This window comes from Petaurus breviceps, unplaced genomic scaffold, assembly GCF_028583685.1.
Source record: "Petaurus breviceps papuanus isolate PSGF00001 unplaced genomic scaffold, PetGlider_PUasm1.0 91133, whole genome shotgun sequence".
In the NCBI taxonomy this organism is placed as follows: Eukaryota; Metazoa; Chordata; class Mammalia; order Diprotodontia; family Petauridae; genus Petaurus; species Petaurus breviceps.
Genome location: NW_027187419.1, coordinates 37,827,069 through 37,842,255, shown reverse-complemented (window position 1 = coordinate 37,842,255; position 15,187 = coordinate 37,827,069). Strand labels below are relative to the sequence as shown.

The 15,187-nt window shown below is 42.8% G+C and overlaps 1 protein-coding gene across 6 annotated transcripts in view; it reads right to left on the bottom strand.

Moving 5' to 3' along the window:
• PKNOX2 (PBX/knotted 1 homeobox 2) overlaps nt 1-15,187 on the bottom strand; it is a 356,188-nt gene that overhangs the window by 251,531 nt on the left and 89,470 nt on the right. For all 6 annotated transcript variants that reach the window (XM_069080546.1, XM_069080551.1, XM_069080549.1 and 3 more), the window contains exon 2: nt 12,003-12,080. The gene's annotated coding sequence lies outside the window, so the exon portion shown is untranslated. The remainder of the gene's footprint in view (nt 1-12,002; nt 12,081-15,187) is intronic.

The following is a 15,187-nucleotide window of genomic DNA, read 5'->3' as shown; positions in this document are numbered from 1 at the left end:
AAAACCAAGCCAATACAGGGGAATCTTTAATTGCCATTACTATCACAGTCCTCTTTACCATTTTTCATTCCAGCTGGTACAATCCGTCCTTGTAACCTGACCAATGTATAATGTGAAAGTATTTAAAGATCCTATACTTGACTATAAGCCGCCATGGGAGGGGGGAGGGGGACAAAATGTGAAATTCAAGGAATTGTGGAATTGAATCCTGTAAACTAAAAGGAAACAAACAAATTAATAAATTTAAAAAATTTAAAAAAAAAATAAAAATAAGAGATGTTAAAAGTGTGTTCTGATCAGCACTCTGAGAAATTAAGGAAACTGAGACCCAAAAAGGGAAGTAGGAACAGCTACTGGCAAAGTAGATACAGCACAGGCTCTGGAATCAGGAGGACCCGAGTTTAAATCCAGCCTGACTGTGTTACCCTTGGCAAGTCACTTAATCCCAATTGCCTCAAAAAAAAAAAAAATGGTACAGGGAATGACTTACCTAAGATTCCATTGCTGGTAGAAAACATGTCCTGACTTCTAGGGTAAGAAATCTTTCCACAGTAAGGATATAGAAGAGTACTCCCCAAACTGAGCTAGGCATTATCTAACTTAGATGGGAAGATGGAATAGATGACTTCACTTCTCAAAGTCCATTCATAGATCAAGGTTCTAGATCTTGACCATAAGAACTCCAAATGGCTACTCATGTCCAGGTCTTCACAAATAAGAGGTAATTAATAAATGTTTGCTGCATTTGAATGATTGTAATTTGATGTGGGCCCAAGATGCTTATGAGTTAGTCCCTAAGGAAGGAGATATCCTGGGGTCAGGAGCTAGTCTGGGTCGCAAGGGAACAAAGAGGCAGGAAAATACCACCCTCCCTCATTTCTTCATTTATATGCCTTTTGAAATTTTAAAATAAATAACACTGGGAGAGATAAGGAACTTGGGGTCCTAGAAGAATTTCCACTACTGTTAAGAGAGAGTTTCTTCCTTAGATTGGAAAGGCAGAGAGCTGGGGACCTGAGTTAAGAAAGGAGACACAAAGGACAGGGACCATGCTGGGTTGCTACTCATCAGGCAAATGGTATTACTAACATTTAATAGAATATAAGCTCCTTGAGGGCAACAACCATGTCATTTTTTATCTTTGTACCTCCAATTCCTATCATGTTGTCTTGCTCATAGTTAATTATTCAATACTGCATGAACTTGTAATTTCTTACAGGTGGGTACTCCCTTCAACCCAAATTGCAATTCTTCTATAATGTTGGGACCACAGATTTAAAGCTGGAAGAGACTTAAAAGGTCATCTAAATTCCCAACCGCTTTGACAAAACTGAGGCCAAGATAGGTGAAGTGGTTTGCCCAATGTTACATAGCTAGTAATGCCAGACCTGAGTTAGCAGATGGTCTTCAGGGGGCTGTGGCTAAAATCTCCAGGGGACTACCTGGGGATAGGCAGCTCTACACCTAGGGAAGACTGTCCTCAGACAGGAGATATTAAGTTTATTGCCCAGGCTGAACTCAAAAGTCTTTCCAGCTTTGGAAGGACCTGTCTGAGCTCTAGCTTTGCTGGCAAGGCCTTCAGAAGTCCAGGCTATACTGTGGCATCAGAGGACATTTTACTTCTCTTGCATATAACAAGTATTAAATAAGTATTTGTGGGATGAATAAATGATTCCTACAGAAGCCCCAAAAGGTTCAGTGAAGTGACTTTCCTAAGGTAACACAACACAGTCAAAAAGTTGGTGGTACAAGTGGAACTAAAAGCCCTGGTGTCCTGACTCCCATTCTCGAGTTCTTTCCACTGGGCCATGCTGCCTCTCCTACTGATAAACCAGTTTTAGACTGAGCAGCCCTGGGCCAGGTCCCTGGGAACCCTAGGCCTTATAAACTGTTTGGGAAGGCAGCCAGAAACCTGAAACAGGGAGACTAGAGTAGCGGACTTTGTAAGGGACAGTGACCCTTGGCAATGAGCCCAGGGTGTGCTGAGCAGGAGGCTAAGAAAAGTAACTGGAGTGCCAAGAAGCTCGTCAACACAGTAGGAGCATCTGTAGGAGTGCTAGATCGCTGTGGAGGCAGCATGGCTGTAACCAGGCTTCAGAAGACGAGGGTTCAAATGCCAGCTCTTAAATTTACTAACTATATAATCCTAGTAACTCATTTAACCTATGTAGGTCTCAGTTTTCTCATCTATAAAAGGATAATCCAACACTGTCTCCTTCACAGGGTTATTTGGAAGACCAAATTAAATACTGAATGTGAAAGTTCTAGCATGAAGAGTAATACAATCATAATGTATTGTTATTTGGCAAATATTCATTCTTGGTTGTCTGATATCTCAATTAAAACAAGGTTACTCCCCATTACAGAAAAGGAACCTTTGACCTAAGAAACTGAAGCTAAAACCAGGGCCTAAGCTGGTGTCCTAACATGAGAACATGTCCTAGTCAATGTTCTTTCCGTTGTCTGTCTGGGATCCCAGCTTGGAGAGATTGGAGGGGAAGAACACCACATCTAATCAGTCGCTAATCCGTTTTGGAGCAGATTCAGAGTAGACAATATCACCCACCAACCTTTACAGATGCTCCCAGAGGCATCTGGTGACCTTTTTACAGCTTTTTATATGGGGGTGTTGGGGGCCAAAGTCATTTGGAGAGAACAAGGAACTCCCACACTGGAAATTCTGCCATTGGAAGGGATGGAGCATTTATCTAGCCTTCTCTTTGTCCTCCTCCATCAGTCTTAGTTCACATGGACAGGAACCATTCCTAGGGGAGATATCCTTTTAGGGGATGGTCATCCTAAAGCTCAGATTACTGTGCTCCCCAACACAGGGAGGGAAAGGAAGGAGAAGGGAAAGGGGAAGGTGCTGTAGTAATGGCTAACTTGTTCCTCTACATTTTCCTGTCTGGTTCCAGGCTACCCAGGAGGTAGATCTGCCTAGTGGAACTACAAAACACCCCCTCCCTTGCTTCCCCCTCCCACCCCAACCTAGTCCTAATTTGGTCCTAAGTATTCCTAAGGTGCCTTCCAATTTCCCGCTGTAACAAATGGCACAGAATGCAAATAGAGGTGGATGTGGGACACAGATGTTTGCACTAATTTAATTGAGGGAACACCTTGGATTAAACACTTTGCAAAACACTCACAAATAGGTTCAGTGCATCCGATAATGAAAAGCTTCCCAACCCCATGGCATTTGCTGGAGCTGCCTGCAGGCTCCTTGAAGATGCACTGGGGAGGGGCCAAGATGGGAGGAGAGGCCTGGAGCAGACGTTGGAAGAACCAGGAGGGGCCCAGGGAGCAGCAGGCAAGCAGGTGGGCAAGCCAAGATCTTCCTGAGGAAGGGGGAAGGGTGTAGGGTGGGATTCACAGCTGATTATTAGCCAGCTGGAGCTATATCCTAGGCAAGATATTTAAATCTCTGGGGGTGGCTTGTTCACTATAGGGATCAGTAATGACCAGATCCCCTCCCCAGTACCTTTGATTCCTGCCCCAAAGAATGGCAGGAATTGCCCAATCTGGCCTAAGGCCAGTAATCTATTCTCATAAAACATATGACTAGGTGACTTCAAATGAATATGGATCCATTTGACTTTCCTGCGAAGCATCTCTGTAGCTAGTAAGCTCTGGTCCTTATTTGGAGGGCTCTCCTAATTGGTTGAGTTTTAGATGCTGAACACCAATGAATTTTCATATTCCCCCATCCCTTTCCCTCAAAAAGTATAGTAGCACTCTAGCTGAAAACAACATAATACCATTTAGCTGGGCCAGTGGCTTAAAGTAGTAAAACTATAGCTATTAATCAAAAAGTGAGCCCAGGGATTCCAATGAATCAATCCCATTCAGCAAAGACTCCCTACCATGAAAAGAGCCTAGCTACTACAGGGGTGGGGAATTTGCAGGCTTGAGGCCACATGTGGACTTCTAGGTCCTCAAGTGTGGCCCTTTGACCAGATCTAAACTTCACAGAGCAAACCTCCTTAATAAAGGATTTGTTCTGTAAAACTTGGACTCAGTCAAAAGGTTGCACCCAAGGACCTAGAAGGCCACAATTCCCTACCCTGGACTAGTAGCCAAATAGCCTACCCACGCCCAACCCATCCTGGCAACAGTCCTACGGCCAATCATTCTGCCTTGTCTAGACTAGTAGCAGATTGACCTATTCAGTCAAAGACATTACCTCATGAGCAACAAGCCCTGTTAACTAAACATTCCACAGAGACCCTGCGCTCTGAAAGGAGTCAGCCTAGTCTAGTAATGGAGCTGAATAAATGCCATTTAAATTAAATGCCTTTGCTAAAGAACTATCTGGGTCTATTGTCTGATTGTTAAGGAGAAACCCAGGTAGTGGGGGCTTGAAAGAGTGCAAGCAAGATCATTAGCTGCCCACAGTATTACTGCTAGAACTTGAAAGTAATATAGCAGTTGCCTTCTGAGGCCCAACCTGATCAGCAGTAGTTTGAATTGGGCGATGAAATCTAAAGTGGATATTACACCGTCAAGTTCAAATCCAGGGAACTCCCAGGAGATGATTAGAAAAAGGCAGTCAGTAAGGAGAAAACTGAAAATGATCTGTCCCTTTAAAACAACTTCCTTATCTCTTTCTTTTCATCCTCTAACATTCATCCAAAACATACTCATGGAGTGAATTACATTCAGACCTCGATATTATAATAGATCTGAACAGTTAAGAGATAATCCTAACCTAGGGATTTAGGGACATAAATTCAGTTTCTCTCAAGAGCTGGCTTCTTTTCTTTCTCTCAATTCATGAGATGTGGACTCTTCTGTCTCCCAACTTCCCTAAGCCCAGCCTTCAAGAGTTCAGATAATAAAGCCTAATGATGACCACCATTGTGAGAATGCTGAGACATCACTTACATCCCACACAACCACACACAAAGGGAGATTCATGTAAATAAGCCACACCATCACAGAAGGGGAGATGTGACTACCTCCCGACATGTTTCATTACAAAGCAGTTGGGTGATAGCTTTGGGGATGAATTAGAAAACAAGGATTTTCTTCTGGCCTAACTAGATAAATACCCAGAATGTGAGATAGTTTTAGATCACTAGGCAAATGCTCTCTAACCTTCTGAGGTAATTGTGCTTTAATCCTTAGGGAAGCATTACTTCCTTCCTTAGACCTTCAGCCTCCTCATTTATAAAATGGGGAATTAGATTGTGCATGGGGGAAGATGAAAGGAAACCCATTGGTTATCTACAACTACAGAGACCCCCAGTTTCTGATGTTAAAGTAAAAGCACGCCACTCTGCCTGCAAGAGGAACCAGGTTGGCTAACGGTAGAGACAAAGAGGTTTGCTTTTCTTTATCCTTAGTTGATGGGTACAGTGTAGCTAAAGATCACTGTGGTAGCACTGGAAAGGACTTTGGAGGAAGGGGTCAGGCAGGAGTTACATGGAACATACACAGTGCTTTGAAAAGCATGTAAAGCTTGATTATAACTCATGCCTATAGTCATAAGGAAACCCTAGGTTTCCAAGGGTCTGGTGGGAGCTGTAGAGATAAGATCACAAGCAATAGGAAGGTAGGAGGTAATTCGATTTGGAACTAGAAAACATCCTAGATAATTTAGTCTAAGTCACTCATAGTATAGATGAGGAAATAGGCCCACAGAGGTGCTTGGACTTCTCTAAGGCCAGAGATGGTGAACCAAGACTCAAAGTTAGATCCTCCAGCTCCAAACCAGCTCTTTCACTAAACCACAATGAGGTGATGAGAAGATCCTCACATGTTCCAAATCCCAACTACAAAACCTTCCAGTACCTCTCAACTATGCCAAGCTGGAGCTATGGCAGATCTCCCCTCCTTTCCCTTTCCCTCTCTTCCTCAGAAAGGTTTAGGGAGGCAGCTGGAGAGAGGGAAGGCTCCACAAACAGGCCCCTCTCTCCTGCAGGCAGAGTCACACCAACCGAAAGGAGATTTAATTAGCAAAATCTCGTTAGGCAAACGAAATTATCCGTAAGACAATACTCCTCTGGACAGGGGGTATGATTAAACAAAGCCATTAATTGAGAGAGTGGCAGCCACAGCTCCCTAGATCCATTCATCTCTGGACAGGCTCTATTTTGTCTCCTTGGGCCAGCTGAATAGACCCTTTCCTTTCCCCTTCCCCCACCCCCATTTAATAGATGATCCCTCCAAGCTCCCAGAACCCCTTGAGTTGGGGGGCTGCAGACCTCAGCTTATCTCATCAGCAGCTTCTCCTCAGCCAGATTCCTGCTAAAGTGCCTTGATTGCATAATGTCTATTTGCATAATGTAAATTGCAATCTCCTAGCTCTGGAGGCAGGATTCACAGAACAGCCATTATTTTTTACCACTCCACAAAAATTCTGCATTTAGGAAGCAGATTTGCAGCTCAGAATGCCATATAAATCTGAATCCGCCATAGACTCCATTAAATCATGCCAATTAAGATGGACCAACCAAGAGTCTTATGTCATTCCAGTCCACATACACAAGGACCCCTCAGTCTAGACCAAGGAACAAGGGGGAAGGGGAATTGGGGTGGGGATGTGAGGATAGAAAAAAGGATGAGAAGAGCTCATCTGGTGGTAGGGGGAAGGGAGGAATAATAAAGATGGAAATTCTAGCTAAGGCTATATTTCTATTCATATTGTACTTTCTCTACCCCTCTTCTTCCCTACCCATAAGGGTGTAACACAAATATTCCAGAACTCACTCCACAGATCCATCCAGTAGATGTAGAGGGGAAAATGTCGAATAATACATTTAAAGTTAGAGAAGACCTTAAGAGTTCAATTAGTTGAACCCTCCCATTTTATAGATAAGAACACTGAGGCCCAGAGATGTAAAATATACACAACTTATTATACAACTGTTAAGTAGCAAATATGGGGTTTGAACTTAGGCCCTCTGACTCCAAGTGCAGCATTCCTTCAATTACACCTTGACTTAACCAATTTCCTTTAGGCTTGCTGCCTAAATTCTTTTGAGCCCACTTTAGAACTGATTACTGGCAGAGTGCTAATTTGAGTGAAAAAATGTAAAGGTTGTTCTTCAGTTTTGTCCAGCTCTTCGTGAATCCATTTGGGATTGTCTTGGCAAAGACACTGGAGTGTTTTGCCATTTTCTTCTCTGGCTCATATTACAGATGAGGAAACTGAGGCAAATAGGGTTAAGTGATTTGCCCAGGGTCACACAGCTAGTAAGTGTTTAAGCCCACATTTGAACTCAGGTCTTCCTGACTCCAGATTGGGCACTCTCTCCATTGGGCCACCTAGCTGCCTAGAGCCAATGAGAAAATGTTATTATATGTTGTTATATTAGGGACACTCAGATATGTGAAATATCCCATAGGCTCTTTCCTTTAAATATTCCTAACATTTTCTAGGGTTCCTCCTTGAAAGAATGATGAGATTTAAAATTAACTAAGGGACAGGTTGTTTAAATTTTCAACAATCACTTCCATAAGTTTTAAATTTTCTCCCCCTCACTCCCCAAGACAGCTTGCAATCTGATACAGGTTCTACACACAGAGTCCTATCAAACACATTTTCACATTAGTCATGTTGCATAGAAGAACTATAATGAATGGGGAAAACCATGAGAAAGAAAAAGAAACACAAAAGAAAACAAAACAAAAAAGAAAATTGACTCCTTTCCTTGATGGCCATAGTGCAGCTTAGATAGGACTGGGATTGGTTGCGGACTTTGAAATCCAGAGGACAGAGAAAATCCCCGTCTACTTTCTAACCCACTGTTTTTTGATTCTGAATCCATGTCTCATGGAAAGAGCTCTCACTTTGGTATCAGAAGCCCTGTGATCAAATCATGATTCTGTTACTAGTTATACAACACGACTTTGAGCAAGTCACTTACCTTTGTCTCAGCCTAGTTTTCCTGATCTGTAAAATAAGGATAACACTACTTGCCCAACCCACCTGAAGGGGATTGTTATGAAGACTGAATGAGATAACGCCAGAGAGAATGTGGTGTGACTATAAACCATTTTTAAAAATCAGAACTAAATATATATGGGGACAGAGGAGAGTTACAAGGTCCCCTGAAAGAGGAGCATTACCTTAAAAGATTGTCCAGGATTCCAGTTTCTCCATGATCTGGCACCTGGGCTACCCCCCTTTGTTAGTCTATTGCTTATTCAATATTCATTTGTCTGAGGACAAGATGCTAATATGGATTATTAAAATATCAATAGTTTATGAGTGAATTTTGATATATGGTATACAGAATTTTTGCTTTATATGAAGAGCAGCTGAGCGAATGTCTTTAGCTACCAATAAGATTATTTCTTTATTGGGTGGTGGGAAGGGGTCAGACTCAGGCATAGAAATGGCTTTTGTGTTGTCTGCCTTCTAGCCCTATAGCCAAATCCCTTCTCCCTACCCCCCCCCATCCCTTAAGTACTTTCTGACCTGATTTTAAGGGAAACAAAAGAGAAACTGTGCCAAATTTCCATTCAGACTCGAAAAACTTGAAAAACTCCTTAGTCTCCCAGGAAATAGACCTGTCCCTCTAGACACATCAAAACAAGTCACCATCTTCTTTCTATTCCATTAAATACATAGAATGTCAATGTTGGAAGAGACCTCAGAGATCATCTAGTCCAACCTCCTCTTATTACAGATGAGGAAACTCAGACCCAGGAAAAGGAAGTAACTTGTATAAAAACATAGAATCACAGGATCAGTCTCAGAAATAAAAGGGGTCTCAAAAGACATCTATTCCTATCCAATCTATTCCCAAATAAGAGTCCTCTTGAGCAATATCTCCCTGGGAAGTTATTTCAGAGCTGAGACTAGACTCTATATTCCCCCAACACATTGCTTTTAGTCTCCTTGTCCACAGTCTTTGGCAAAAACCTAAAACCTGGTTGTCATAGGGAGCACTGATAGTTTGGGTGGGACCTCAGAATGGAACAGAGGGATTATGAGTTTTGCTCCTGGGGAACAAACATAGTTTTGACACTACTTGTCTCCATGGAAGTAATGAGATTTCAGAGATCTATGCTGCTTTTCAAATTTGGAATTTCAAGCTAAAGGTCACAGACCTAAATATTCACCTTCTAGGATGCTTACCCTCAATGCTAATAAGATAACTTGCATGGGACAGGTTCTATACTAAATGCTAGCTGGCTCAGCATCCAGTTATTTTAGGGATGTTATATCAGAGAAGCCTGAATTAGGTGTCAAGTTGGTCTAACAGACCCTTATAATGGTAATGGGAATTTGAAGATCTTCCCAGCCCCTTAATAAGCCTAGGAAATTTAAAGACTTTCCCTGCTTTGAAGATATACCTTGCCCCCTAATAGGCTGAATGTAACCACATGGAGCCTGTGGTGGGAGGAGTTTGCTGAAGAGTAGAGCAGAGCCCACAGGAAGCTGGGAGTCAGAGCAGCTAGACTGGAGGGAGGGGAGGACACATCTGAGGTACAGGCTTAAGAGTGAGTAAATGTTGGTTTACGGGAAGGCTAAAGGATGCTGTGGCTCTCTGTCCTGTTATGGTTTATTAACTTCTTTGCTACTATGATGGAATCTGCTTACTGGTTTTGGGATTTGTTTTTCTGGTATCTGAATAAATGTTTTGCTTCTATGTTCTATATGGAGCGTCTGTTATATTTTCCAATCGAGCACTATGCAGGTATATTTAAAGTGACCACTTGTTCTGTGAATACTGCATTGGCACTACAATTCTCAAAGATCTCTTCAAACACAATGACTCTATAATGCTGGGGCCTTCTTCACCCTTGTATCACAAGATTCTCTTAGCATACTTTCTAGGAGTTTCAGGGCACTTTGATCATTTAGGCTCTGTCCCTTTAAATACTCCAAGATTCCCCCTACAACCTACAAGTATATCTATAGCCATGTACCACTGTCCAGTAAAGTTTTAGTTCAGACCAGGCCATGTCCCTGTGCTCTACTCTAAGTCAGGGAAGATGTCCAGAAACTAGGCTTGCTTTTCTGAATCCTGAGAACAATACCAAGGATTTCTTCATTTTTTCTAGAGGAAATAACCAAGTTTCATAGTACTCAGTGCCTGGCACAGTGCTGAGTTTATAGTAAGCAATCAGCCTGAATGGAATGAAATGAAATGAAATGGCTGAATTCATAGATTCCCTCAAAAATTCCACCCCTACCTGGAACAGAATCTCATATTTACTTCTTTTTCTAGCTTGAATGCCTTTTCTCTGCTACCTCTATATCCTCCTGTTCCTCTTCCTCCTCCTTCCACTGGCCAGGCAGCCAGCCAGTAATGCTAACGAGCTAGGAAGATGAAGGGAATCAAGGTCTTTCTTTGCTGCCTTGGTCCAGCCAGCCCTCCTGATCTTGTATAGAAATCTTGACAAAACACTCCCTAGAGGGAAAAAAAACTTAAACCTACTTGATTGAGATCAGAGAGGCCACAAGAAAACAAACCAGTGAGCCTTCCCCACCCCCCTCCAGAAGCTGTCCCCAAGGGTGGTCATCAGAAGTCTGGAGCTTCCCTGGAGTGGGACCCAAAGGGATATCTGCAACTAGGTATCACAGCCCAGGCAGAGAGGGACTTCTAATACTCCCTCTGCACTCTCCTTTCTTCCTAAGCACGCCCATTAAGGTTCACGCTCAGCTTGTTCCTCTCATACTTGACTTGACTTATGAGGTCCCTCTAACCTCCGGTGCGAGGAGACATCGATTCTTGCAAAGGTCATTTTCTTTCCGCCCCCACTCTCCCTTTCCATTCTCTGTCTCCTGGGCAGGCTTTCCTGGAACAGGACAGTGGAGGGGGGCGGTTACCTTCCTCTTCCCACCCCTAGTCCACTGATCTGACCACTCCCCTAACAGTAGCTCAGTGGAGGTGTCTGGGCACTAGAAATCCTTCAATAAGAGTCTGGAAATGCAGAAAACAGTAAGCCATTAGGTGGGGAGGCCAGGCGCCCTGCTTGCTCACTGAGCAGTCATCTGCAGGATGTTAGAGAGATAGCAGGTCAGCCATTCTTATGATTTATTCAAATACTCATTACAGTCAATCTATTTTTACACAGAGGTGAAGATATGCGCTGATAACGGTTAATCATTTATAATTCCACGGACTGGTTGGAAGCCAATGTACTATCAAAGCCAAGGAGCTCACATCAGCAACGCCATCGGTCCCCCCAGAAGGTGGGCAGAGGAGGCGCCAAGTGAGGACATTCATCCATTCACTCAACAAACATTTATTAAGCATTTGCTATGTCCTAGGCTCCCTAGGGGGATACAGAGGTGAATAAGATACAGGACCACACCCTCCAAAAGTTATAATACAGCTGATGAGAACATGTACGAAAATAACCCAAACAGAAAATCATCTGTAAGTACTGCATGAATGTTATGGATAATAAATATTAAGAATTCAGAAGAGGAAGAGATCACTTCTAGTCAGAGTAATTCAGGAAGGAGGTGGCATTTGAGCTGAGGCCAGAAGAATGGGTAGGATTTCAGTAAGCTGAAATCAAGCAAGGAGGGTATTCCAGGTTGGGGGTGGGGTGGGGCAGGCATGAGCAAAGTCTGGATCCAAAGGCTAGAGAGATGTGGCTCCCAGGGCCCCCCAACCCGCCCCTATGGGAACAAGAGGGGAACAGAAAGCATCTACAAAATACAGCTCACATTGCTATTGCCTTCGATCAGTGCCATTCAAACTCATGCCACAGATCACAGCAACTGGACCTCAGCTCCTGTGTTCAGACTCAAGGAGTTGCCCCTCTTCTGTACTCATTACATGGGTAACCCATGAAGTGCACCTTAATGCACAATCAATAAAGCCTAATTAAATAGGATGTCATATTACAGGGCTCTTTTGTCACATTCAGACATAATCTAATTAGATTTCCACTGTCTTTTACATTCTGACCAGCTCGTTGTTGAATGTTTCTCTTTCACAATGCAGGGCTCATGCAAGAAGATCAGGTTCCCTAGCTGACCTTTAACCTGTCACCTCATTGAGACCGGGTAGAAGATGCCAATCAAAGTTACTTACAGTTCAGGGCCTCTTTTCTGGAAAGCCACGTAGAAGACAGAAAGCCTCAGGACCCAGCCACACGCACACACACATCACCTGTCAAAAAAAGAGAATATCTTTATAGACTGTGTGTTATCATGCCAGGGGCAAGAGTCAAAGTGTAAATGGACCCAAGCGGGTAGATATGGCATCAAAGGGAGGGGTAGACTGGTGGCTTAGATCACCCACAGTGCTAAGTGGGAGAAAAATCTTCTATTTATTGAGAAACTGACATAGAATATTAGCTGATATTAGTTAGGAACTGGGAATCCGGACTACTACCAGATCCTCTTCAACTCTTGCCCTTTATTTTTGTGCCTTAGTTTCCTCTTTTGTATGCAAATTTTATCAACCCTCTCTATAAAGACTCTGGAAAGAAAAGAACTTGTTCCTATTAAATAGTATATGGTCAGAAGGCAGACAAGTTATTGGCATAATCCTTTTCTAGGGTCAAATAGACAAAAGGAACAAGTATTTATTAAAACCTAGTTTGTGCTAAGCACTGATGGAGGTAAGTTAAAAAGTCTAAAATGGCCTCTTAAAAGTGCTTACAGTCTAGTTAGGATCATACAAAGGCACAACAAATGGCAAATGGCAATATATCATTAAGTACAAAATTTTTCGGTACACATTGCAAGTGCTATGGGAATTCTGAGACAGGAAAGAACTCAGAGTTGAACCAGTCAAGGCAGACTTCAAGAAGAAGGTGAGATTTGAATCTCACCTTGAAGGACAGGTAAAGGAAAAAAGAGAGGGCATTCCAAATAGAAGGTACAGCATGAACAAAGGCACAAAGGCATGGGGCGGTGAGGAGCGAATAAGCCTAATTGGGGTCATAGCAGAAATTGACAGTGAATAAAGACAGTGGCAAGCATAGGGAAGGCCTGGAAATGGGAGTCATTGAAAGTTTTTCATCAAGCAAGTGGCAAAATGAAAGATAACTCAGCCTTTGTCATCATCAACCAGTCTCAGCCCCAAACCTCCACTGACTAACCAGTATGGCTTTGGGTGGAAGCAGATTTCAAGCAGCAATTCAATTCAATAATCATTTATTCAAAACTTAAACTATAGAGATCACAATGCTAGTTGTTAGGAAAGGTAAAAAGTTTAGATAAGGAATGGTCTTCCCTCCTTGCCTTTAAGTAATTTATAATTTGAAGGGATGTATAAGGGACCAATAATACAAATACAAAATAATACATAATACAGACAAAAATAATAGCTCACATTTTTACAGTGCTTTGTAGCAAAGAACTTTTCCCACAACAACTCTGTGAGATAGTTAATAGAGATAAAATTAACCACATCTTACAGACTTAGAAGTTCAAGCTCAGAGAGCCTGAGGTCACACACCTAGTAAACTGCAGACCTCAAATTTGAACCCAGAGTCATGAGACTAAACCCAGGAGGCTGAACACCACCTTCCATTGCTTCTAATTAATTGCTTTCATAGAAATCAGGTGTGAGTAAGGTACAACTTTGGACAAGGAAGGTCATTACCATCTGGGAGAAACAGGAACCATCCTGGACGAGGTGGAATTTGAGTTGGCCTTTACAGGATGCATAGAAATTCAACAAACTGGGGAAGAAAAATGTTCCTAGGCATAGATGTTCTATAACAAGGCACTGGGCAGCACAGATGGTCAAACTGTCAGCGGTTCAGAAAATTATGGTGCTGTTAAGGATACAGCCAGAAATGTAGCTGAGAAAATGCAAGTCAGTCAAAAGACTGGGTTCTAGCCCTAACTTGAGCCCATGTTACTTGTTTGACTTGGGGCTCAGTTTTGCTACCAGTAAAATGAAGACGATTTTGGACTAGAGACTATATGTATAATCCTGCTAAAAGCAAACCAACCACTAAGAAAGGCCCCAAGTCACTTAGTAAGACAATTCAAGATAGCAGAAACCTCATGCTTATAGCATTGTCCTTCTTTACAACTGACCGGCCTTTCCCCTAACCTCCACCAGATCTCAAATCGGGGCTTCTGAATAAAGGGTGCAAAAATATCCTCAGATAGAGCTTCTCACTTTGGCTGCTGCCATTTCTGTAGCCTCAGGAGGGGACCTGGAATTGAACACTCCCTTTAAGGGCTTCACCAAAGCAGAACTCCAAAAAGAGAATAAAAACTGTCTGGAAAATCTGAGTAAGACAGAACGTCCAGGGAGGAAACACGTGACAGAACACGGACCCCTCCAAACACAGGTCTCTGTGTCTTTCCCTCTTGCTGCCCAGGGTTTTCTACCCTTGCTCTCCTCACAGCATCCCATTCCACCCCCTACCACAGATTCCTTCCCTCATTACCTGAGAAAAGCTACTGCCAAGGGATAGTTTTTGTGTGTCCTGACTGTGGTGGGGATCCAGCACTCCAGCCCTGACTGCTGGGCTCTAAATTACACAATAACTGGGTAATTTAATAAAGATATAATTACCTGGCATCAGACACTTGGCTCCAAGTTATTTTCCCACCCAACACCAAGTGTTATTGTAGTGTCTCACTCTAAGCTGGGCAAGCACTGGTGCTAATTGTAGGACCTCAGGCATACACAGTGACCATGGTTTGCTGGGGATGGCACTTCTTGCATTGCATGACCCTCTCCAGACCAAGCAAATTCTACATCTGCCCTGAGACAAGGCACTGAGACAGGTTTCTGGGACACCCCAATGATGTGGCTCTGAACAAGGAGAAAATGGTGGAATTGAGAAATAACCACTGATTGCTTCTACTCAGAGACAAGTTCTCCTTTCCCTTTACACTTACACAAGAACACCATTTAGGAACATATCATAAAATTGACTGGATTTTTTATTGATTATTGGACTTTATTGACTAAATTTGGAGTCTGAGGACCTGGGTTCATATCTCACCTCTAACACTACTACTGGCATAACCTAGGGTAAGTTACTGAAGGGAATGGAAGAGGAAAGAGGAAGGGAAAGAAATAAGCATTTATAGAACACCTACTCTATACCAGGCACCTCCATTTTAGAGGGGGGGGGAAGCAGGGCAATTGGGGTTAAATGACTTGCTCAAGGTCACATGGCTACTAAGTGTTAAGTGTCTGAGGCTGTATTTGAACTCAGATCCTCCTGACTCCAGGGGTGGTGCTCTATTCACTGCGCCACCTAGCCTACTCTCCGTATAGTAATTGTAATTGTTTAACTT